This window comes from Microtus pennsylvanicus, chromosome 1, assembly GCF_037038515.1.
Source record: "Microtus pennsylvanicus isolate mMicPen1 chromosome 1, mMicPen1.hap1, whole genome shotgun sequence".
Classification (NCBI taxonomy): domain Eukaryota; kingdom Metazoa; phylum Chordata; class Mammalia; order Rodentia; family Cricetidae; genus Microtus; species Microtus pennsylvanicus.
This window is the reverse complement of record NC_134579.1, coordinates 107,377,873-107,396,109: the sequence shown is the minus strand read 5'-3', so window position 1 is coordinate 107,396,109 and position 18,237 is coordinate 107,377,873. Positions and strand designations below refer to the sequence as shown.

The following is an 18,237-nucleotide window of genomic DNA, read 5'->3' as shown; positions in this document are numbered from 1 at the left end:
CCCTGCAGGTAGCGGCGGGGGTAGCCCCCCCACCTCCGCTCAGCCTAGCTCGCCTAACGTTGGGCCCGGATGTCAGACCCCACCCACCCCTCAGCTCCTGCCCCACCGGCTCTCTCCCAAACTCCGCCTCCCCGCGGAACCGACAAATCAGAGCGGCAGACACATCGCGCGGCCGGAGTCCGGGTAGCCAATGGCGGCGGGCGTGAGATCCTGCGGCCACGCGGCGGCGGGCGGCAGGAGCTGGAGGCGGCGACAGCGGTCAGTCGCTGCTGAGGCGGCCGCGGGTGCGCTTCTCGGCGGGGCCGGGCAGGGCCGTCGCCTGGCGGTGAAGAAGCGCTCCCGGGGAGGGCGCCATGGCCACCAGCTAGGGCGCCGGGAGAAACGGCCGAAGCCCAAGATGCCAGAGCGGCGTCACGGCTGCGCCTCCGCCATCGTAGGTAAGCGCGGCGCCGCGCTCCGGGCGCCGAGCCCCGGACGCCTCCATCCTTCATCCCGCCTGCCCCTTCCCCCCATCGCCCCGGTTGGCCGCCCGTCGCGTCCCGCTGCCTTTGCCCAGCAGTCCCTGGCGTTGCTGCCGCCCCCGCATCCGTCCAGCAGGCATCCCGCCTCACCTGCGTACACTCCCTCGGCATCCCTAGCCTGACAGAGACCGTCATCCCGGTTTTTTGAGACAACCCCCTCCCTCTTTTATGAGACATCGCACTTTGTAGCCCAGGCTGGCGTTGAACTCAGTCATTAGCCCTTGGTGACTTCGAACTAAATTCATAATGATGCAGCCCACATTGTCTTCTACCTCATTGCGTGTAGCTTAGGTTGGCTTCAAACTTAACTGTGTAGCTCAGGCTGACCTCGGAATCACCGTTTAGCCCAGGCTGGCCTCCTGCTCATCATGTAGATGGCCTCCATCTTCTAAGGCCTGGGATGGCAAGCACGAGCCATCGTGACTCCCCCTTTCCATGGCAGTTGCAGGTTCTGCTTCATGGGGAATCATACCTGGAGACCCTTCATTTCTCTCCTCTGCTCAAGTCTTCTGACTTTAGTAAACCTCCAGATTTTGCCTTTTCTTCCGCTCGACGCTCGACCCTTCAGACACTTCCCACGATTCTAACGCCAGTTCCTTTCCCCCTTTCTTTTTAAAGATGTATGCATGTTTTGTCTGCATGTATGTATGTGCACCACGTGTGTGCCTGGTGCCTCAAGAGGCCAGAAGAGAGCGTTGAGTGCCTGGGAGTTGGAGTTATGGATGCTTGTGAGGCACCATGTGGGTACTGGGAACTGAACTGTCATCCTCTGCAAGAGCAACAAGTGCTCCAACCCCCCTGAGCAATGGCTCTAGTTACCCCTCTCCTCGCTTGAGTTAGGACCTCAAACTGGTTCTAGGTTGCCCAGAACAGACTGTGTAGCCTTGAACTCAAAACAACCCAGCTTCTGCCTCCCACTTGTTGGGATGACAGGCGTGAACCACAGTGGGCAACTGAGATTTATGCTTTAAACACTGCTAGGGACAAGCAGATGGCTCAGGGAGTAAATGCTCTTGCCGCCAAACCTGACCACCCAAGTTAGAGCCTCAGAGCCCAAAATGTGGCAGGAGAGACCTGGCTTCTGCACGCTGTCCTCTGACCGCCACTGGAGCCTCCCATACCCTAGTAAATAAACGATGTAAAATATATATCGTTGTCCTTAGGTAAATTGTACCCATTATGTGTAAAGTGCTCATGGATGGTGACTCACACGGTAGGCCTAGCACAAGGAAGGTAGGCCCAGCTTTGCTTAGAGTACTTGAAGATCCTTTGACACCTCTCTCTCTCTCAGAGAATAGAAGAAATTGGTGGGTATTAGGACTCTTAAGGGCTTGCCATTTTTGCCTGTTGTTTGTGCTTATTTGATTCTGATCTAAACTTTTATCTCAGGAAGGGGGTCCTCGTCCCTAAAGAGAGACAACCTGTCTCTGCCTTCTGAGTGCTGGGATTAAAGGCGTGTGCCACTTTGCCCAGAGTATTTGTGGTTTTCTTTTCCTCCTTTCTTTTTTGTTTTTCTTTTTTGAGACAGTTTTCTCTGTAGCTTTGGTGCCTGTCCTGGAACTAGCTCTTGTAGACCAGGCTGGTCTCAAACTCACGGAGATCCACCTGCCTCTGCCTCCCGAGTGCTGGAATTAAAGACGTGAGCCACCACTGCCCAACTATTCATGGTTTTCAAAGATGTTTATTCAGTCTCCATTTCTGGTGAACATCAGGTCTCAGTTTTCATCTTTGCTGGATGACTCTTCGTCTCTCCCTCTTCTCTCTACCCGTGGTCTCTAAGCATATGTAAGCGCGCGCGCACACACACACACACACACACATACACACACACACACACACACATCCATTTCTCCTTAGAAATCTTAGAACCAGGGAGTCTTAGCTAATGATGGCTCGGGAGTGAAGAGTTTGTACTAGTCTTGAAACGGACCTAAGTTCAGTTCCCAGAACCCATATTGGGCAGTTCACAATGGCTCACAGGATATGGTGCCCTCTCCTGCATTCTGGGGCATCTGCACCCACATGCAAGTACGCACACGCATGCACACAAACATTCACAAAATTAAAAATAAATCTTTAAAGATGCATTTATGTATATATACACTGTGTGTCTGAATGTTTGCACATGTGTATGTGTTGGGGTTGCTTGTGCCAGTACATACATAGAGGCAGAAGAGGGCATCTCTGGTCTTTATGGCTATACAGCAAGCACCCTTTAAAAAATGTTTTTTATAATTTGTTTATTATTGTTTTGTGTGCATTGGTGTTTTGCCTGCACGTATTTTCTATTCAAGGGAGTCAGATCCCCTAGATTGGAGTCACAGACAGTTGTGAGCTGCCACATGGTTACTGGGAATTGAACCCAGGTCCTCTGGAAGAGCAGTCAGTGCTCTTAACCTCTAAGCCATCTCTCCAGCCTCCAGCAAGCACTCTAAACAGTGGAAAAATTTCTTCAGCCTCCAAAAGGAGTCTTGACCCTTTTCCTGGGAGGCAGCAGGATGGACTGGGGAGTCCAAGTGTAATCAAGGGGAAAGAAAGGGGCTGGGTCATATCTCTTTGTGTATCTAGTTTATAGAAAAGCTTTCCTCCTCCTCCTTTTTGGTTTTTTGACACAGGGTTTTCTGTGTAGCCATGGCTGCCCTGGAACTCGCTCTTTAGACGAGGCTGACCTCAAACTCAGAGATCCTCTTGTCTCTACCTCCCAAGTGCAGAGATTGAAAGTGTGTGCCACCACCACCCCTGCTTATAGAAAACCGTTCAATTTGCCTTCCTTTTTGGATATTTGTGTGAGTATGGATGCACACGTGTTTGGTCCTCACCGTCTACCTTGTTTTGTCTAAGGCAAAATCTCTTCTAATTCTCCATCATATATGTCAGGCTAGCTGGCTTGCAAGCTTCCAGAGATCCTTTGTCTCCACCTTCCACCTTGCTGTGGGAACATTGAGGTTATAGGCACACACTACTGTGTCTGGCTTTGTATGGGTTCTGGGGATCCAAGCTAAGGTCCTCATGGTTGTGTGCAAGCACTTTACCCCACTGAACCATTTCCCTAGCTATCATGCCTCCTCCCACCCCATCTCTTTTTGAGATAGGATCTCATTCTCAACTCAGGCTGGTCCAGAGTTTGCTACAGTCTTCCTGCCTCAGGGTCCTGAATGCTGAGATTACAGATATGAGCCACCACACTGGGTTATCTTAATGCTTAATGTCCACTGTGTTTATATATCTTCTTCCTCTCTCTCAGCCCTAAGAGTAGAGCTTTGAAATCAAGATGGGCTTCTACTTCTACATCCTCTACTCTAGCAGGTTACATGAACGGCCATTGAGAATAGATTTAAAAAAAGATTTATTGTATTTTTAATAGTATGTGTATCTCTGTGTGTGAGTGTATAGGTTTGATGTGGGAGTCCCCTCTCTGTTCTGTGATTACCATTAATGAATAAAGAAACTGCTTTGGACCTATAGCAAGGCAGAACTTAGGTAGGCAGGGAAAACTAGGCTGAATGCTGGGAGAAAGAAGGGCAGAGTCAGAGAGATGCCATGGAGCCACTGCCAGAGTCAGACATGCTGAAACTTTACAGTAAGCCACTGTCATGAGGCAATACACAGATTAATGGAGATGGGTTAAATTTATATGTAAGAGTTAGCTAATAAGAACCTAGAGCTAGTGGGCCAAGCAGTGATTTAAATAATACAGTTCCTGTGTGATTATTTCGGGACTAAGTGGCCAGGAACCAACAAGCGGCCTCCTGCTGCATAGGTTTGTGCACATGAGTGTACAGCCTGTTAAGGACAGAAGAGGACGTCAGATCCCCTGAAGCTGGAGTTACAGGTGCTTATGAGCTTCCTCACAGCTGGTAATCAAGCTTGGGTCCTCTGCAAGATCAGCAACCGCTGAGCCTTCTCTCCAGCTTGGAGGATCTGTTCTGAAAAGAGTTTTCTGATATTGGTAGTGCTGTGAAAGATGAATTAGACAGAGACGAGACTCTCTTCGTGGAGGTCACCACAGCGCCGGATGCAGGGGTAGATTTAAGGATGGAGAGTTTGGGGGACTTGGCATTTCAGGGTCTTGTGTGTGCTAAGCAAGCATGCTGCCACTGATCTGATTTACATCTCAAGCCCTAAGACTTCCCCACTTGGGACTTTGGTAGCTGCCCTAATGGTGTTTCTGTTCATTCTGTTAGGAAATGCCAGAAAAGGAACAGGTTTCGAAGGGAAAGGGAGCGACCCAGTACCGTACCTGTTACAGAGCTCACTGCTTGCTGAGCGCCAGCCTTCCTTCTTCTGTAAGCAGTCCCTGGATATTTGTAAGCCTTTGGTGAATTTTCAGGTTGCTGAGAAAACTGGTGGTAACCAGTTTGTCTACTTCCATGCAAAGCAAACTTTGGAAGGCCATACTCCAGCATCCTAGAAGTGCTTGTGTGTTTGTGTGTGTGTGTGCGCGTGTGTGTGTTGACACTCCTTTTGACCACTGTGCCTCAGTCCACATCTCCTATTTGCACAGAACAGCAGGTCAAGCAGCTGAGAGACATTCGCATGCATTTGGGGGGCTTTTCTAAGCTCTCTGAATATCTCATTCCCCAAATCTTTAGTCTTGATTGTTCCAGTTGTGGTTGCTGTTGCCTGAAGCCGTGGCACTAATTAGTTGTCTCTGATTATTTTTAGCAGATGCTTTGGGGATGTGACCGTCCATATGAAGGGAGCTCCAATTCCACTCAGCACTGTTTTGCTGGGAGCTGTAGCTCTGCTCTGCCCCAGCCGGTGGCTACTGGTGTTCCAAAGATGGCTATGAGGCTGGTGGTTTTCAAGATTTCCTCAGAGCTGGGGGAGGGGGTGAGGCCAGTTATAGTGCTATAGGGCTCACTGCTTGCTGAGCGTCGGGCTTCTCTCTTGTATAAACATTCCTTGGATTTTTGTAAGCCTTTGGTGAATTTTCAGAGTTCTAAGAAAGCTAATGTTGAGGATTTTGTTGGTGTGCCTGTACTCCCATGAAGAGCAGACTTTGGAAGATCCTAGGTTGAACTGCTTCTTCCTTCCTACCTCTCCTGCTTATGAAGAAGAAGGGGTTCAAGCATTAGGTTTTAACACATTTGTTTAGGCCACTGGTAACTCTGAAACGCTACAGATCTGTTTTTCTGTTTCTGTTTTGTGCTGGGAGTCAGCTGACTGTTTAAAAGTCCCTCAGTATGTGTTTCTGCCCTCTTCTGCTCGTGCCCTTCCCCACCAAATGGGGCTGTTACGGATCCTCCGCTGTAGCGCCATTTCCTCTGTCCTGCCCTTCCTCAGCCCGTCGGCCTAGCTCTTCCCTAAACTTCTCAGGTCTGTTCGTACCTCCCGTGTGACCGTCATGGCATGCGGAGGATCTCTTGTCTCCTTCCCCACCAACTCTTCGTAGGCAGATGGTGAGTCACGTTCGTTTCTGTGCTCTGTGTGTTTGAAATGTAGGAGTCAGATTTCATGGCAGAAACAGCCCATGTTTAAGATATTGTTACTCTGGATTGCATTTTAATTTTTCAGTACCGGATTGAAGGATGTTTCCTACTCTAGAGAAGTTACACAGGCTGCTGTCATGAAGTCCTCAGAAAGGTGCAAGAAGATAAAATAATAATAAGGCATTTCCATGTTGCTCATAAACATTGTAATTATAGTGGTTTCTGGTGAGCAATTCCATGTCTGTCTTCTCAAGAAGACGACGGCAGAATTTCTTCTGTGAGTAACTAGGTTGGTGGCAGTAATTTCCACAACAGAAGTGGAGAACCGATGTATGTGGGATAGTGAAACTACGCTGGGGCTGGAGAGATGGCGGTTAGTGCACGTGCACCGTTCTGTTGCTGTAAAGAGACACCGTGACCGAGAGCATTTAGCTGGGGGCTGGCTTACAGTTTCAGAGGTTTGATCCGTCTTCATCATGGCAGGGAGCAAGGCGGCATGCAAGCAGATGATGGAGCCGTAGCTGAGAGCCACATCATGATCTATGGGCAGAGAGAGACTCTGGGCTTGGCGTGCACTTGAAGCCTCAGAGCCCGTTCCCATTGACACACTTCCTCCAACAAGGCCACTCCTCCTTTCGAATAGTGCCACTCCCAGGTGACTGAAGCATTCAAATATGATCCTTTGGGGGCCATTCTTATTCAAACCCTCACACTGCTTTGCAGAGGACCTGGGTTTGGTTTTTAGTGTTCGCATCAGGCAGCTCACAAACTGCCTGTAACCTCACATTCAGGGATTTGGTATCGACTTCTGGTTTCTGAAAACACTTGTGTGTATGAAGTACACATAAACTTACGCAGGCACATACATGTGTATAACAAATCCTAGCTTGGTGCGGTGGTTACTCCTTTACTCTCAGTACTCAGAAGGCTGAGCCAGGTGGATCTCTGAGTGCTAGGTCAGTCACGGTTACATCGTAAGACCTTGTCTCAAAAAACAAAACAAAACCACAAACAAGACAGGGTTTCTCTAAGTAGCTCTGACTGTCCTGGAACTTGCTCTGTAGACCAGGCTGGCCTCGAATTTACAGAGATCCACCTGCCTCTGCCTCCTCAGTGCTGGAATTGAAAGTGTGCGCCACCACTGCCTAGCAACAACAAAAAATCCTACCCTCCCCCCCCAAAAAAAAAACCTAACAGGAAAGACACTTGTATGTGCACTTTCTATTCTCCTTATAGATCTGTTACCTCAAGACCAGACCTAGTTCTCCAGCCTTAGACTTAAGCAGGTGCAATCTGTGGAGAGGCAAAACCTGTGGGGAATGCATGCTTCCCACCTGTGAAAGTGAAGCGTGCGTGCGTGCGTGCGTGGATTAGGTTTTTTCTCTCATCATTCTAAGTATATTTGAGATGATTCTTCCAGAGAAAATATGAACTGTTTGCTTATGGAAGACAACTTTAGAAAATCTTAAATCTGCTTTGTTTCTCTAACAGTGCACACATAGCTTTTGCTCACTTTGTCCCTAGTGTGTCTGTCTGGGAAGCACCGTAATACAAAGTCAGACCTAGCTGGCTTCCGGCTTTACCAGCAGTTTGCCAAGTAGACTCATGAAGAAAATCATCCTTCTGAGCCTCAGTTTCTTCCCATCTAAAATTATTCTTAGAAATGTTTCTTTAATTTGGTGCTCCCTTCCAATTCCACAGTGCATGAACTTGTTATTTTTTGCATCAAGCATAAGTGATCAAAATAAGGGTAAGATTCTGTCTTATGTATTAGTGAGAGTGTGAGTTGATACAAGCAGATGTAATAGACAAATAGATAAAGAGCGGATTAGGGGCTCGAGAGATGACTCAGTGCATAAGTGAGTGTTCCTGTTGCTCTTCCAGGTGATCCAGGTTCAAGTCTTAGTACTCACACGGTGGCTCACAACCATCTCTGTCTCCAGTTCTCGGATACCCAGTGCCTTCTTCTGGCCCTCACAGACATGGGGCATGCATGTGATGCCTAGACATACGTGCAGGCAAACATCATGTACAATTAAAAAATGGGTTCCAAGGCCTGGGACAATGACACAGTGCATAAAGCGCTTTCCACACAGCATGAGGTTTAGAGTTCAGACTCCTGGAACCTGTGTAGAAACCAGGAAATAACGGCAACTGTCTGTTTTTCCAGCACTTGGGAGCCAGAAACAAGATCCCAGGAGTGAGCTGGTTTTAAGCAGGGGATGATGAGTGTATTTCATAGACAAGCCAAAGTCTATGAAAGATCCCACTTCAGTTAACAAAGTGGAGAGTGATTAAGACTTTGAGTCCTAATCACATTCAAGCACACACACGCATGCATGCATTCCACAGACATGCACGTGCGAAAGAAACAAACCAGTGGTGGCTCAAAGGAAAAGAAAGAGAAGGTGAACTTTGTGTTTCTAGCCTTTCTAAGGGTGGTGAAATTATAACGTTAAGCTTGGAAGAAAGGACCAGTAGTCTAACCTTAGGAAGGTGTTAGCTACCTAGAGTGTTGGTGAGGACGTTTAATGTGACCACTCTGCTGTAATGAATAGCCAATATGCGTATACTACAGTATGCTGTAGTCTGTGGAGTAAGCCAAAGGGTGAAGTGTTGGCAGCGTCTCCAGGAAATCACAACAGGCTCTAGTTACAGCCATCACCAGCACCACTAACTTCTCGGCAGTCGAAACTAATGCATTCAGAACAAATTTGTTCCAGTTTTGGGGGCTTGAGAGATGGCTCAGTGGTTAAGCGCACATAGGATCTAAGTTCAGTTCCTGCACTCACATCAGGTGGTTCACAGTCGCCTGTCACCCCAGCTCTAGGGGATCTCCACGTGCTCTTCTCGCCTCTGTGGACACTGTACTTACATGCACACACATACTCATATTTAAAAATAAAAAAATAAAAAGTCCTGTTTTTAAGGAGCTCAAAGTTGATTGGAAAAGCAGACAAATTAACCATCTAATGTAACGGAGAGGCGTGGTAGATGTTAGTACCATGGAACTGAGGATGGCTTTGAAGTTGAAAGGATGAGTGGGGGTTAGGTATAGATGTGGTGGTACCTTGCACAAGCACCTCAGAGATGCTTCAGTTGACATGGGCAGCACTGGGTGGGAGAAGGGGAGACCAGAGTTAGAGGCCAAGGCAGATGGAGGCTGGGGCTGGATCCCAAAGAGGCCTTACGTTTTGGTTGTGGGTGACTTTCTGAGAGGAACTGCCCACCAGAGGTTTTAAGCAGGGGATGGTGAGTGCATTTTCACCCTGGGGTAGTGAATGAACTGACTGAAGAAAGTTGAGGCTCAGCCATAGGCTGTGGATAAGTTGTTTATATTTTTATCTTGTGTGCACACATGCCACAGTGCAAATGTATACAAGTCAGAGGACAACCTGAGGGAATTGCGTCTTTCCCTCCTTGGGATTGAGTTCAGGCTGACAGGCTTGGTGCCAAGTGTCTTTGCCCACTGAGCTGTCTTGCTGCTCCTTCCATGAATTCTATAGTTATTTTGTTGATTAGAAAAAAAGAAGGCCAGACAGTGGTTGGGCATGCTTTTCATTCCAGCACTCAGGAAGCAGAGGCAGGTGGATCTGAATTTGAGGCCAGGCTTGGCTACAGAGTGAGTTCCAGGACAGCCAGGGCTACACAGAGAAGTCCTATCAAGAAGAAGAAGATAGTGAACTAACAACAGAATAGGGCTGGAGAGATGGCGCAGCAGTTAAGAGAACTGGTTGCTAGTCCAGAGAACCTGGTTTAATTCCTAGCACCCATATGGTGGCTCACAACCATTTGTAAGCCTGGTCCCAAGGGGTCCAACATTTTCTTCTGGCCTCCATGGGCATCAAGGCATACGTGGTACACAGACACACGCATACACACAAAATACATTGCTTTCAGACGATTTTGTTTCTGTTTACTTGTAGTTCTTTGTTTTATTTTGGTTATTTTGTTGAATATTTCTTTGTTTCAGGTGACTCTATAGGTGTTTCTAGAAGATTTAGGAAACACTTTGCTTCATATTTACCCATGGGTTCCTGGTTTTATCCTCACCTACTGTTCACGTATCCACAGCACACTGGTTGATGATGGGTTTTCACCAAGATTGCAGTCTGCTGGAGTAAACTAACCACTCACAGTGGTCTGTCTGAGTGAACACAAGATGTTTTTACCCAGTCGTTTGAGGTTGCAGAAAGGGGAAGTGGTTGATTTTGGGCTGGAGGATGGAAAAAGAGTACCCAGAGACAGCGGCCCTCCCTGAGGAGATGTGTGAAGGAAAAGGGGAACAACACAGGAGGCGAGCACAGGCAGTTGTCGACAAGCTGGCGCTGGTGTGAGTAGTCCTGAGGGCAGGCAAGGTGGGGGACAAGGACCAGCATGTGTGGGCGCCTTGGAAGCTACTCTTTAGAAGGGAGAGCCTTGCAGGTGTCTTGTTTCCTCCACTCCCTGCACCTTCCTTCCATAATTCCACCCTGATTGCTGTGAAAGGGTTTGTCATTGCTCTTGTTCTGTGGGTGAGGAAACTGTGACTCAGTGCTTTAACTCATGCCGTGACTCAGACCGAGCTCAGCTGCCATCTCCTGTGACCACCTGGCTGTGAGACGGACTCGGCGCCCCCTTCTCGTCTCCTTTCCCTTGTCTGGATTAATTCTACAAAGTTGCTAGGAAGGCATAAGCTTGATTGAGTGGCCGAATGGAAATAAACTGTTGGATCAGCCCTCCCTTGTGTGTGTGTGTTTGCGCACGAAAATGTGTTGATTACCATGGCTTATAGCTGACTGTTAGACTTGAGTTGAAAAATCCAGAAGAGGACTGAGTCAGCAAAACCGCCTGCATGTGTGCACGTGTGTGTGCGTGTGTGCGTGTGCGCGCCATGGTGCACTTGTGGAGAACAGAGGACGACTTTCTGGAGTAGATTCTTTCACCTTTACACTGGTTCTGGAGACAGAGCTCAGGTCCCAGGCTTGCATCACTGGGGGCAAGCACCTTTAACCACTCTGCAGAACCATTTTGCTGGCCTCATCTTATCGTCTTTTGACAAATGTCCTATGTATCTAAAAAATGGATCATTATATTGAGCCAACAGTGATCCTTGCTGAGTTTCAGCAGGTCGGCTCACTAGTCTCGTTAGATGTCCTCCTTCACTCACCTACCCTCCAGAGTTCTTCTGTTTGTTTGTTTTGGTTTTTCCAACACAGGGTTTCTCTGTGTAGACCTGGCTATCCCGGAACTCATTTTGTAGACCAGGCTGGCCTCAAACTCAGATCCACCTGTCTCTGCCTCCCAAGTGCTGGGATTAAAGGTGTGCGCCATCACCACCTGACGCCTCCACTGTTCTTAATACAACTCCTAGACATTATTTTATTTAACTTGAACTTTCAAAAGTGCTTGGGCTTTTAGCTTGTATTTCCCCCGCCGCGGAGTGTATCCTGGATGTTAGGGGCAGTTCTTAATGCCTGGCCTGCTCGCATTCCTCCTGACCATAGCATGCTTATTGAAGTGTGCTGCCTCCAGTCAGGTCCATCCTTGGAGTTCTTTGTCTAGGGTTGAGGCCTCCTGAGCTTTCCTTCTTCCACGTCAGCATATCTGTAGGTGTCATCCTTGTTCACACCATAGTTGGTGCAGCTTCATGGTGTAGCTTCTCTCGCATTCCTAGGAGAGGAAACCTCACAGCAGCTTCCTGCCCTCTGGTCTTACAATGTTCCTGCCGCTCTTCTACACTTATTCCGTGAGCCTTAGCTTTAGGAGTTGTGTTGAAGACGGGAGATGTATTTATTTTTATGTCATGCATATGGGTGTTTTGCCTGCAAGTATGTCATGTGTATCACATGAGTGCCTCGTGCTCACTGAAGCCAGAAGAGGGGTCAGTTCCCTTGGAACTATAGTTTTAGACAGTTAGGAGCTGCCGTGTTCTGGGACTTGAACCCAGGTCCTGTGGTATAACTTGATTTCTAATTGATCTTAATAATAAAAACTCAGAGTCAGATATTAGGGGGTGAAAGCTGAAAGATCACAGCAGAGCAACCAGCTACTAGCTCTTACCTCTATGAGATCCTCGGACCAAATAGGTATCCTGTCTCTATAAGTCCCCAGACTGAATGCCATCTCTATGAAACCTCAGACCGAGTCCTGAGCTCCTGTCTCTTCCCGCCTTATATTCCTCTCTCCACCCAGCCACATCATTCCTGTCCCCACCTCCCAAGTGTTGGGATTAAAGGTGTGAGCCACCACTGCTTGGCTCTGTTTCTCTTTTAGACTGACTCAGTTTAGCACAGCCCAGGGTGGCCTGAACTCAGAGAGGTCCGCCTCTGAGTGGTGGGATTAAAGGTATGTACCACCGCTGCCTGGCCTCTATGGCTAGCTCTGCACTCTGATCTTCAGGCAAACTTCATTTGTTACAGCACAAACAAAATATCACTACACTCTAGAAGAGAAGTCAATGTTCTTAACTGCTGAGTCATTCCTGCTCCCTGCTTCCAGTCAACAAAAAAACTACAGAATCTGGAGCAGGGCCAGCAAGATGAGTCAGCAGAGACACTTGACAGCAAGCCTGTCAGCCTGAGTTTAAGCCCAAGGAAGGAAAGAAGCAGCTCCCTCAAGCTGTCCTCTGGCTTCTGCACATGCACAGTGTGGCGTTTTAATTTCACTGATTTATTATGTGTATATGTGTATAGGAGAGGTGGGTGGAGCTTAGAGCATAGCTTGCAGGAGTCTGTTCTCCTATTTTAATGTGAGTGTAGAGAATTGAATGTAGATCGTCAGATGTGGCAGCAAGCACCTTTACTCATGAACTCATCTTGCTGGCCAGTCATTACTGGTTTTATTTTATTTATTTAATTCATTTTTCTTGTTTGTTTGTTTATTTATTTATTTATTTGAGATAGGGTCTCAAATATGGCCTTGACTGGCCTGGAGCTTGCCACAAGGCACGAACCCAAAGAGACACAATTGCCTTGGCCTCCCGAGTGCTGTGATTAAATGTGTCCCCCACCACATCTGGCAGTGCTGTTTTTAATATTTATCTATTCTATGAGTTTGGTGTCTTGCCTGTTTCTGTGCCTGTGTACCACATCCATGCAGTGCTCATGGAGGGCAGAAGAGGAGGATTCCCTGCACCTGGAGTTACAGAGTTGTGAGCCACCATGTGGGTGCTGGAATCAGACCTGGTTCCTCTGGGAGAGCAGCCAGTGCTGGTCACCTCCGAGCCGTCTATCTCTCCAGCTCAGTGCTGAAGTACTTTGGAAATTTTGTGGAGATTTTGCGGAGTGCGGGTAGAATGGTTGCCTAGCATGGAAAGCCTTTTCCTTGTTCTCCAGGACTGTACATAAGCAATGAAAGAGGAAGAACAGGCTGCAGTGGACCAGTTCTGGTCAGAGTGTTAAGTTATGTTTTACAGCATGTCAGTTCTTCGTCTTCCTCTTGAAGCTAAAAGTGAAACTAAGCATTCTAAGGTCTGTGCTGGTTGTATTTAGCCTTATCTCTGTAAAGGCCCCAACTGAGAAAACACTGCTCGTACTTTTTTGAAAAGACATGATACAGCATTTAAGGTGCTGGGAAGAGGCCTCTCTCTTATCACACGATGTCCATATACACTTGCATGTATACACTGGTAGAAGGGTAGGGAAATGGTCAGGCCAGCCTTTACTGTGCTTTTTTCTTTTCTCTTTTTTTGACTGACTTAGCCTTTCACAATTTCATATATATATAATATATACGAATATAACATATTCACATATATGTAGTATATATGTGAAATATTTGCATATAATATATTCACATATATAAAATATTTCACTATACCCTCCCATGGTCCTCTCTTAGTTCCTTCTCCCACTGGACCCTTTCTTCCCAACAAGTCCTCCTACTTCAATGTCTTTTAAGAAGATTTCTTTTTATTATTTTAATTATGTACATGGTATGTGAGTGTGTAGGCAAGTGTCCACAGAGGTCAAAGCTATTAAGATTCCCCCTGGAGCTGGGCTTACAGCCAGGTGTGAACTGTCCTCAGAAAGAACAGTATGTACCCTTTGTTTGTTAGCTTGTTTGTTTGTTGAGACAGGGTTTCTCTGTGTTTCCCTGACTGTCCTGGAACTTGCTCTGTAGACCAGGCTGGCTTCAAACTTACAGAGATCCTCCTGCCTCTGCCTCCTGAGTGCTGGAATTAAAGGTGTGCGCCACCACTGTAGGCCAGTATGTACTCTTAACCATTGAGCTGTCTCTCCAGCCCTGCCATGTCATTTTTTTTCTTTAGGGTTTGTGTGTGTGTGTGTGTGTGTGTGTGTGTGTGTGTGTGTGTGTGTGTGTAGGCCTGGACTCAATAGTGTCTTCCTCAATCTCTCTCCACTTTATTGAGGCAAGGTCTCTCACTGATTTGGCGAGTCTTAACTGGCCAGCTTGCCTTGGGGAATCCCTGTCACTGTTTTCCAAGTGTTAAGATCACAGGCAGCTACCATGCCCGTCCAACTTTTTTATGTGTGCTCTAGGCTCCAGCTCTCACACTTGCCTGGCTAGGGTTTTATCCACTGAACCATATCCCCGGCCCCATGCTTTCTTAAAGGGCTACTTGCCAAGGCTTTGAGAGGAATAAGATCACGATGTGAGTAGGGACCTCATGCTTGACACTGTCTCCTAGCTAGAGAATGTTGCTGCCAGATGGGTCCTTTTGGAAGCTCACTGAAGATGACTGCATGTGATGTGCACTGTCTTTCCACTACGCCTGCTGTGGTGGAGGTGGCGCGTAGACAAAGTCTTTGGGCTGTAGGGATTGAACAGCTTTTGGAGTAAATACAATATGTAAGATAAAATGCAAAAGGACATTTGAAGATTTGGTGAGACCTAGGGAAGTGCTGAGGAGAACATACTGCCTGAGTCTCAGCTTGGTCATCTGTGAAGCAGGATGACCCCGAGGCCCCTTGTTGCGGAAGTGCTGAGGAGAACATGCTGCCTGAGCCTCAGCTTGGTCATCTGTGAAGTGGGGTGACCCGAGGCCCCTTGTAGCAGAGCTGCAGTCTGGACCTGTGGTCTTCCAGCTTGAGAAACATCCAAAGAGGAAGTCGAACTTCATAAGTTAGTAAAAATAAGGAAAATGTTTTGCAGACATGAAAGACCGTTTCTTGGACTTTTTTTTTTTGTTTTTCGAGACAGGATTTCTCTGTGGCTTTGGGGCCTGTCCTGGAACTAGCTCTGTAGACCAGGCTGGTCTCGAACTCACAGAGATCCACCTGCCTCTGCCTCCTGAGTGCTGGGATTAAAGGCGTGCGCCACCATCGCCTGGCTTTTTTTGGTATTTTTGTCTGGCTAATGTGCCCAACTGATCCTTCTGTCCTTAGCTGGAGCACCCATTTGGTGACCTTGATGGCCTGTTAAGTGTGCAAAAGTCACATGTAGGGCCACAAAGATCTATGTTCTGAGATATATTCTGATACTATCAGTATGCTCAGGATAGGTAGTGGGAAATTGCTAATGGTATAAGACACTGTAGGCATCAGCCATGTTAACCTTTTCTTTTTTTGAGCTAGAGTCTCTAGGTCAGGTTGGCTTCCAAATCCATATGTAGCTAAGGATGACCTTGAAGCTAAGAATGGCTTTGAATTCCTCATTTTCTCGCCTTAGCTTTTAAGTACTGGGACAGTTGCCATGGCCATCTTGTTTATTTATTTATTTATTTTCTCTTTGACTTTTTTGAGACAGGGTTTAGCCACGGCTGTCCTGGAACTCTCTCTGTAGACCAGGCTGGCCTTGAACTCAAGAGAAAGAAAGATTCACCTGCCTCTGCCTCTGAGTGCTGGCATTAAAGGCATGCGACACCATGGCCAGCTCACCATGTTAAGTTTTGGTAAGCATCTACTTTTTATTTTTGATTTTAGAAGGGTAGCTAGTTGTTTGTTTTTGTTTTACAACTGAGTGGATTTTCCCCCCCTTATGGGGATAGAAGCCAAGGCATTATGCATGCTGGGCAAACACTACCAGAGTCACACCCCTGCCTTCAGTTGACTTTCCTTGCTGCTAAGGTAACTTTGAGTCATCTGTCATCCATTGAGTCCCGACAGTTGTCAAAAGTTAGCAAGTTAAATATAACTTAAAATATGAAATGTGTAAGTTTTTATCAGAAAGCCTTGCTCAATCGGAATAATTCTGTGTAGTTTTGCTTCTCTGCTTTCCTGTAGCATGCTCAGAAAGCCCTGAAACAAATGGATCCCGTTAGGAAGACACTCCCGTGACAACCCAAAGATAAAGCAACCATTGTTAAAGCCTCGAAAATTAGCTCTGCCCTGTTTCACTGAGTTGAGTGTGCTTTGTCCAGATTTCAGTCATTTAGAAGATTTCATTGAAGAATTTGTGAACTAGACTTGAGAACTTTTCCTAGAATCATTTCTCTGTCGGTATCAGTAACACTTGCCGTTCACTTCATTCCCTGCCACTGGACCCACACCACTGAGTACCGTTTGGTCAATTCACTTTCTTGTTTTCCAAAATATCACAGTTCCCCTCAAATTTTCCTTCACTAAAAAGAAAAAACAGGAGCTTGAGAGACGGCTCAGTGGTTATGCTCCTGCATCACGTGGATTCTGCTCTTCACCCATGTCGGGCGAATCTCACAACTTCCTGCAGCTCTAGTTCCAGGGCATCCAGCACCCTCATCTAGACTCCTCCACCACCTGCGCGCGCGTGTGCGCGCGCGCGCGCACACACACACACACACATAAAAGTAAAAGAAGAATCAGGCTGGGCAGTGGTGATGCACGCCTGAAATCCCAGGGTTTCTTTAATGAAACCCTGTCTTGAAAAACCAAAAGAGAAAAATAAAAGAACAAAAACTTACATATAGTAAAACTGACCTTTTTCTACACAATTTTGTGACTTTTTGTTTGTTTGAAACAGGGTCTCTTGTATGTATGCAAGGCTGGCTTTGACCTCCTGATCTTCATGCCTCCACCTCCTAAGTTCAGGGATTGCAGGCATATACCACTATGCTGGGTTTATGTGATGCTGGGGATGATCTCAGTGCTTCGTGCATACCAGGCAAGCGCTCTCCCAGTCTCAGTCTGTCCGGACTACATGTGGGCACACACATGTTGGGAGGCCAGGTGACTACCTCCAGTGTCGTTCCTCCGGTGCCCTCCACCTTTTTTTCGCCAAGCAGGTTACACAGGCTGACCAGCACTGTCTCCACCTCCCTTTGCTGAGCTCACACACAAATGTTGTGTGCATGTGTGCACATGTGTATATAAGCACTGTATGTGCAGGTAAAGAAAAACCACTGGAAGACAGCTCTCTGCTTCTGCTGTGTGTTGGAGGAATTGAATTCTGTTAAAGCCCTCTGTCTTTAAACAGTTCCCCTTGAATGCCCTGTCATGGCACATGAATCCTGGGTCACGGTCTCTTGCTATTTCCAAATAAACTCGTTGCTCTGGACAGTCTCTATTTCTGTTAGTCATTTTAGGTCGGCGTCATTCCAGTGGCTTTGTAGTTCTGAAACTTCAAAGTGGGAGTCCTTCAGCTTTATTCGTTGTCAAGGTTGTTTTGGCTAGAATGATCCTAAGTCTGATCAAGTGCCTCTTGCTTACAATCAGTCACATTTAATGATGCTGCACAGTCATCATCCTGACTGGCACTGTGAGGTTTGGAGTCCAGCCCTGCCTGCTTTCGTCTCTTCATCTGCCCCCTTGTTCCCTGCCTTGGAACTACATTGGCCTTTTCTCCTTGACAGTGTTCGAATGCCTTCTCCACACGGGCTCTTGAGCTCAGCATGCCCTTCACTTCATGCTGCCTTGCTCCTACTCATTCTTCAAATCGTAGCCTAAGTAAGGGCCACTTTGACAGAAAGACTGGTGGCTGGAGCATTGGCTCAGTGGTTAAGAGCACTGCCTGCTCTTCCAGAGGTCCTGAGTTCAATTCCCAGCCACCACATGGTGGCTCATCTGTAATGAGATTAGATGCCTTCTTTTGGCCTGCACGCATGCATTGCGGATAGAATACTGTATATATAATAAGACACTGTTTACTTAATAAGTAAGTTTTTTTTTTTTAAGGAAAGACTGATTTGAGGGAAGGCTTTAGTAATGTGCTTGCCTAGCAAGCACAAGGATGTGAATTTGACCCCCAGAACCCATGTAAAAAAACGCCGAGTGTGGTGGTGCTTGCTTGTAATCCCAGTGCTCGGAAGGTAGAGACAGGTCGAGCCTCGGGGCTCACTGGTTTGTCAGTGTGACAAGTGGTGAGTTCCAGGCCAAGAGAAATCTCTGTCTCAGGAGGTGGCTCGTGCTTCTGAGGATGACACCAAG

The 18,237-nt window shown here is 47.2% G+C and overlaps 1 protein-coding gene across 3 annotated transcripts in view; it reads left to right on the top strand.

Moving 5' to 3' along the window:
• Positions 1 to 235: 235 nt before the first annotated feature.
• Tpst1 (tyrosylprotein sulfotransferase 1) overlaps positions 236 to 18,237 on the top strand; it is a 55,818-nt gene continuing 37,816 nt past the window's right edge. For all 3 annotated transcript variants that reach the window (XR_012910984.1, XM_075977802.1, XM_075977799.1), the window contains exon 1: positions 236 to 437. The gene's annotated coding sequence lies outside the window, so the exon portion shown is untranslated. The remainder of the gene's footprint in view (positions 438 to 18,237) is intronic.